This window comes from Hemicordylus capensis, chromosome 5 (genome assembly GCF_027244095.1).
Source record: "Hemicordylus capensis ecotype Gifberg chromosome 5, rHemCap1.1.pri, whole genome shotgun sequence".
In the NCBI taxonomy this organism is placed as follows: Eukaryota; Metazoa; Chordata; class Lepidosauria; order Squamata; family Cordylidae; genus Hemicordylus; species Hemicordylus capensis.
In genome coordinates, this window is record NC_069661.1 from 155,027,942 (window position 1) to 155,035,985 (window position 8,044).

The following is an 8,044-nucleotide window of genomic DNA, read 5'->3' on the forward strand; positions in this document are numbered from 1 at the left end:
TCGTGATCACTCCATGAGTGGATGCTGTTTGCTCAATTACAACTCCTTCATCCCCTTCTTTTGGGCTCTCCTCTTGGCCTGGAAGTGGAAGTCGAGATAAACAATGTGCAGTTGTATTCCAAATACCTGGAAGATTTTCAACCTGGAAATCCAAGTCCATATGTCTTGTGATCCATTTGGCTATTCTTGGGGTTGCTCAGCTTGATACCCAAGTAGTAAATACAGCAGATAGGGAGTTATGGACTGAACATAAAGGGAATTTTTGCTCCACAAGTAAGTCCTGAAGTGCCTTACCACCCAGAAACATGCTAGAGCTTCTTTTTCAATGACAGAATACATCTTCTTTGATGCAGTAAGCACTCTTGAAGCAAAAGCAACTGTAACTTGCCTGTCCCCTTTTTGCTGGGTCAAGACAGCACCCAAACCATATTCAAAAGCATCAGTGGTTACAATAGTGTGCCTGCCTGTTGGTGTCAAAAGAAGTAAGAACAGGACTGTCAGTAATAGCCAATTTGATAGTCTGAAAACGAGTCTTGCAGGATGCATCCCTGTTAAATGCCACATTCTTTTTTTTATAAAGAAGATGCAATGGAGCAACTTTGGAGACAGAATGGCTAACAAAATTTAGAGTAATACTCATGGAAGCTATTCCCATGATCAACGGAAAGCAGGCTAAGGGAGCTGAGCCTGCTTTCCATTGATCGTGGGAACCATTGGGCTTGCGGGTGAACCTGGTGCTCCCAAGGTGGCTAGCCCGCCTAAAACACCCTCCCCTTAAATGTTGCCCATGTGTCGCTGCAGTGACACACAAGTAGACCCCTGACTAGGGGCGTCTCCAGGATGCCCTGCACACTCGCGTGGGACATCCTGGATAGCTAAGCCCACTCTCCCCGCACAAACCCTGGCGGTGCTTCATACTAATCGTGTGAAGAGCCTCATGGAGTCCTAAAAATCATTGAAGTGCATCCTTGTTGTGTGACTCTGGTGCTTCCCAAATAGCTCCCACCAAGACTTTTTTGGGATGTATGCCACTCTAAGATTTTGTGTGTCCCGAGCACTTCACTGCATGTGTGCAAAACTGACATTTTTTTATACAGAGATAGTAAGTCTGTGTTGTCAGAGTTTTCTAAAGACGGCTGTCAGTTTAGCCTCATGCTCCTCAATGGTTTTGCCATACACTAAAATGTCATCCTAAAAGTAAGGGATGCCATCTGTAGTCCCCAAAATTGCATGCATCATTCTTTGAAATACTGAAGCTACAATGGCTAATCCAAAGGGCAGTCTTGAAAAAGACCCTCAGGGGTAATGAAGGCTTTGCCTTTTAGTAAAGTTCTCACAAAGTGTGTTTGTGGGAACATTTTAGCAGAGGAATTTGATGATAGGCTGAAGACAAGTCCAAAGTTGTGAACACTGAGGCCTCTTTCACAGTAAGCAGCATTTCATTGATTTTGGGTAATGGATGACAATCCACTACCTTGTTGGAGTTCACATCTCTTAGATCTATGAACATTTGAACTGTACCATTTGGTTCCCATACAAGAACAATGGGAGATACCCATTCTGATTAATCAACAGGCTTTATGATTTCAGCATGTTGTAATCTTAAAAGCTCCTCTTTATGTGGTTGGCGGTGCTATGGGTGTGTTACTCACTTTGTGTTGTATAGGTATTGCATTTGCCTTCATCTGAATTTTATGTTTGAAATATACGGCAAGTACCAGGGTATCAGCAAAAACATCCAAGAAACCAGCAATCATATCAGCATGTGCATTCTCCATCATCTGTAATACGGGTTCTGTGCTATTTGGGTCCAACACAATCTGTAGATCTTTCTGATGTTTCCAGCCCACTGTTGAAACTCCTTTTTGTGACACATACACTTTCCCTTCTGCAGTGCATCCTTTGTATTCCAGGACAGCAGTGAATATCCATTTATGGCAAAAGGGGAATCTCCGTATCCCCATGGGTGGATGTCTGAAGGCTACAGGTGGAGATCTGAAGCAGTTTCTTGTAATGCATATGGGAAATGATTGCGCACAAAGAACCAGAATCAGCCAACATCTACATTTCATGGCCATTAAGTTTGAAAGAGATGCTGGGCCAAACATAGAGGCTCAGCATCGCTCTGGCCACTGCCACCACCGCGGGGGGTGGGGGGGGAGGACTACTGGGCTCACACACACACACCCCCGGCAGCCACCCCTTGGCTGTGCAGCGACTGAAATTTTTTTAAATGGAGGTTCGGCAGGGTGGGTGTGGGGTGACTGCTGGAGGCCTCCCAGGCATTTGGAAGCTCCCCTGGCCATTTGGAGGCCCCCTTGGACTGTGGCTGCCATGGACCGGGACCCCAAGGTCCAGGGGTTAGCGTGCCTCTGTCCATGAAACTCTATTTGCTTATCCAACTACTCTTCATTCCACTACAGGAAAATCACCTTTTGAATTGCTGGGAGGATGCAAAGCTACCACCAAACTTACACAATGTCAACGACTGATAGGGCTTTCCATGCCATGTCACCCTGAGGATGCAGAAATTCATGATTGGGTAAGGGAGAAATAACAAAAATTCAAATTGTATGTGAAACAGGGTGCGAAATAGTGAACATTTCAGGTGGCGGACTTTGAGTATGGATGCCTTATAAAGTGAGAAAGGGATGTTCCTGATATTCTGGACCAAAACAAATATTTGAAATCCAAGGAGATTCTGTCATACCAGATGATGGAAAGAAATTGATTAGATCAAGACTTTCCAGCGTACATACTATGAGAAAAGAGGGAAGGGAGTCTGATTTCAAGAGTGGCACTGAAGAGGAATTTGATTTTTGGCTATATAAAACCTATGTAGGATATTCACAGCAACAGAGCTGTTTTGAAGTAGACTACATGCTGAAATTTTAAACAGTCATATGGGAATACAAGGAGCATGATTCAGAGTTAATGTCACTGGTGAAGACTGTGCATTGGTCAAAACACATCTGCCTCAGCAGCCTGATGTCTGCCTCAGGACATCAGACTGCTCAAGTACCTCCTTGCGCTGTGCAATACCACAAGCCACAAGCCACTTATGGAACAGTTTATTTAGGACTTCCATTGGAGCCTTCCCTTTGGGACTTTTCAATATATATATTTTTATAGATCCTTCTACATGTATTTGTGATGCTTTTATCCTTACCATGCAGAGTTTATTTTGTTAATTGCCTGTTTCATATAAATTTTGTTTGGGTTGATACTGGCTTTATTCAGGTTATTTTTATTACCACATGGTACCTAACTTTTACAATTGAGAATATTGTGGATCCTGATTATTAATACATTTATACTCTGTTTTAAATTAATATAGATAACGATATAGAGTATACATCTGTTTTAAAGGTAAAGTGTGCCATTGAGTTGGTGTCGACTCCTGGCAACCACAGAGCCCTGTGGTTGTCTTTGGTAGAATACAGGAGGGGTTTCCCATTGCCTCCTCCCATGCAGTATGAGATTATGCCTTTCAGCAACTTCCTATATCGCTGCTGCCTGATATAGGTGTTTCCCATAGTCTGGGAAACATACCAGTTCGAACCGGCAAACTCTGGCTTGCTAGTCAAGTCATTTCCCTGCTGGCCCTTTTTGTTCACCAGAGGAATTTGATCTTGCCTCCAGTTTTGTCTTCACAGAGGAGGCTGATGAAAGTGATGGACAATCCTCTTTACCAGTAGGAACATCACTAACAGCTCCTGTCCCAGAGAACCCAAAAATTAGGAGACGTGTGTGTGACACTACAGGAGACTAGACTTCAAGACTTTGTAACTGAATTTTAAATTAATTCAATTCTGCTTGTTATAAAGGGGAGGGATATGTTATATTCTTTCTAGTAATCTTTTATGTAGTTCTGTAGATTAAAGATTAGGTATTTCCTAAAGTGTACTTCACCAATAAATACTTAGCATTTAGTTCTACAAGAATCTCCATGTGTCTTCTCTAAATAGTTGCAACAACTAAACTCTGCATTCTACTCTGTAACTGGAGTGGGTAGCTTCTTTAGTGCTCTACTAATTAACTGGGGATAAAAATTACAACCCCCAACACTAAATATAAGGCCTGTCACACTTGCAATTTCAGGGAAAGATGGAACTAGGAGCAGAAACTGATAAGGAAGTCCTCAATCCAAGTTGAAGAGCAGAAACCAGTAGCTGCAGAGCTAACCTTCAAGTACACTTTTCACAGCAGGAGAACTCAAAGTTGTCAAATGAGCAAATGAGATTTTCAATGAGACACCATGAATCCACTCTTATTTGCTATCATAGAATCCACACTCAGAACACCTCAAAAACAACAGAACCAAGTACCCCATGGGTTAGAAACCCATGGGGGTGGTTGGCACCCTATGTAAACTACACCACCACTCGCTCTGGGCCACCCCAGCACCCCCCAAGTGCACTTATGGGGCTGCTGAAAGCTCCATTATACCACCTTATGAGGAAAAACCTTAAAGACGCGTAAACTTCAACAATTCACCAAAAATCAGCCCTCTGCCCATATCCTTTGAAAAAATTCAGGTAGCTTCCTTGCCCCTACCCGGCACTACCACCAACCCCACACCACTCTAGGCTACCCCTTTCCCCCCGACTTGAAGCGATACACCCTTCATTATACCTAATGGGGGAAAACCTTAAAAACGCGTAAACTTCAGAAATTCACCAAAAAGCAGCCCTTTGCCCAATCCCTCTGCAATTTGGGTGGTAACCTCCACCCATTAGGCACTACCACCCCACCCCACTATTTTGCCCCTGGGACCCAAAATTTGAGCAGACGTCACATCAGACCTTTTTGCATTGAAGTCAATGGGATGCAAAAAGGTGGGAAATTCAAATAGACGTCATTGCTCAAACTGGAGGGGGGAAAAGAAGACCACAAAATGGAGCTCTGAAACATCCAAAAAACTCAGATCCGAAACAGGGGTGATTCGTTTCGGATCCAATATTATTCGGATTTCTCTCAGGGTGATTCGGTTTGGCTCCAAATCACATGAAATTCGCTGTTTCGGGTACAGATCGTTCTGTACCCGAAACGTTTCGCACATCCCTAGTGTGTATATAATGACGAAAACAGGAAATGCAGCTATTATCACAGACATAACAGTTTCTAAGGCTGATTTCCGCCTCATGGGTTTCACAGTGACAGGAGACTATTGTACATTTAATGTGCCATTTTCTTCTTCTCCCACAATAGTCTCCTGTCAGTGCAATTCATGGTTTTTACAAGTGAAAATGTTATGGGGTGTCTCTTCTATTTCCTTTCAATTAATTCATGCAATGCCTTCTTCAGTCTTTAAGTTGGCCAGGTGCCAGCAATTAATGTAATTAGGGGTGTGAATTCCAAACACTTTCAAGCATTCATTTGCCATCATAAATAATGCAGAGTTTGGAAGCGACAAGAATTCCTGCCGCATCCAAGTACTGTCAATATTGTATATGTTAGTACTGAGACAGTATTGATTGTGCAGAGTTCCTGGTGCCAGCAGAGCAGAGCTGAGCAGTGTTCCTATTTTCTTGGCTGAAATCCACAAAGCAGCACGGGGGTTTCAGCATCGACGCTCAGGTGATCTGAAGTTTGGTAACAAATAGAATCCTGAACAGCTTCAACTTGCAAACAGCCATGCAACTTACAAAAGTAGTCTCTGACAATAAAAGGTACTGTGGTTTCCATAGTACCATCTGTAATTCGTATGCTTAACCATACAAATAATTGTACCTGGCATATGCAGTGTTTCCCCCCTCTATATTCATATTTGTACAGTTTCAGATTGGAGGGGGTGGAAAGGGGTTTTTTGAATTACAAAGACCAAGAGATCAGAAAGAACACACTGGCTTAGCTTTTTATTAATATCTGTCTGAATAGTTCTCTCACACTTGTTATTTATCAAATCCGTTTCCTTGGTGGTTGTTATCCTGCTGGACAATGGTGATTCCTTCAATTTCCTACATTGGTTTGATCTTTAGTTTGGCCCTCCTAATGCCAGGAAACCGTCACTTTTGTCCCCACCCAACTTGCAATATGGGTTTGTTTGTAATCTGTGAGTGTTCTATGGCTCTAATTCAGAGACTCATCTGTTGGGAAGGTTTGTGAACCATGGGTGCTTTTGCTTACACTGCCATTCCTGCAGTTCCTGCCAGACTGTTTGACACACATTAGATATTTAAAATGTGGTTTATTCATTGTAAGAGCTGTTAAGAGTAGGTGTGCATGCAAACTGTTAAATAATTTTGCTTGCAGTTTCAGAAACATGGTATCATTTCACTAGATTGTGACAGACTTGATTTTCAAAAGAGGAGATTTCTGCTTGGATATGCCAGAGATGGGACCCCAGATCTTCTGCATGCAAAGCATATCTTGTACCAGTGAGCATCAACCCTATCCCTTTAAAACCCTGACCCCAAAATGTATGGGGAAGGATTGAATTTTTACTCAGTGGAGACACAAATGAACTCCTGGTCTTGGCTTGTGAGAGCCTCTTTGTAGGTTAAACTGAACTTATGTGAGGCCAGCCTCTGTATCAAGCCCTGTATCTAGTTGCAGATTAACTCACTGCCTAGCAACATCCGTAAACCCCTCCTAGCACTGTAACAACTACTAAGCAGGCTGAGGTCCCGTCTTAAAGCTACATTGTCTTTTAACACTTCCCACAATACACAACAGGGATTGTATTCTAAGTGGTGCGTCACACAATTAGTGTGAAGTGCCAGGAGGATCTATGCGGGGAGAGTGGGCTTAGCAGCTGCTCCGGTTGCGCCCTCCTGCACCCAGCCACGGCTCCATCAGCAGCTCCAGGGATTGGGGGAAAGGGATCGGCACTGCATGGCACCCCAGTCCCCCGAACCCCAGGAAGGCACTGTGCGAGTGTGCAGTGCCTTCCTGGGGTCCCAACTCCCCTCCCACCCCAAGTGTGCCAGCTGCAGCTGCAAGCAGCCACAGCTGACCTACAAGCAGAAAAACAAGGTTAACAGAGCGCTCACTCAATTAACCTTCTTTAAGAGGAGGGCTTGTCAGGTGGTCTAGCCGCTTTGGAACCACCAGGCTTGCCTAGCCCATTTTTCAGTGATCATCAGAATAGCTTCTAAGCTTGTTAAGGACAGTATTATCTAGCTCCCTGGAGTGGGCTTTCCAGTGCCTCGTATGTGAGGAGGCACCCCAGTGGCAGCAGAAGTCCCCCCTTAGGCCTCTGAAGGTGATGGATCTGTTGACTGGCCGGGTTTGGCCTTCTCCCAGGGCCCTTTTGGCCATTTCATTCTCACTCTGTGCGCACCCAGCCTCCTTTTTCTGAGGCTGATTCTGTCTTGCCAAACGGTTCTGGGTCCTACCTCCAGGCCAGCACTGTTCAGCTTTTCCCTCCACTTCCTGGTTGCCTACGGCCCAAGACAACGCACTGGTGATGCTGTAGGCTATGACTGACTAGGCCCAATGGGCACACTGGTCATGCCGGGGTCGGTGACTGGGCAGGTGAATTCCTGCCCCCTATCTCATTGATCCATTGTGTGGCAACTATATATTGTATTACAAAATGATCACCTAATCAGACCTGTGTTTTGGTGGGGGGAGGGGTGCATTTTTTTATTGTTCTTAGCTGGGAGCATACTGTGAGTGAGTATGTCTGTGAGCTTCTTCTCACGAGCAGTGAGAAGGGCTCATGGGTGAGCTGTGGGGAAGGCGGGTTAAACCTACTTCCCCCGCAGACAATTGTCTCCTCTTCTCTGGACGGGCGTAATGCCCACCCAGACGAGTGGTGGTTTTCCCAGCAGCTCCAAGGGTCGGGGTGCCGGGACATGCCGCCACGTGTCGCCCCCACCCCCTGGAGCTCTGCTAATGCACCACACAAGTACGAGGGACGACCCCTCTCCCTTCCCCGAGCCGCCGCTGTCACATGAGCAAAAAACAAGGTTAAGGTTAAGGAAGCGCTCACTCCATTAACCTCATTTTCAAAGGAGGCTACTTAGGCAGGTTTGCCGCTATGTTGCCACCAGGATTGGCCCAATCCCAGTGGATCACACACACATGCAAAATCGAG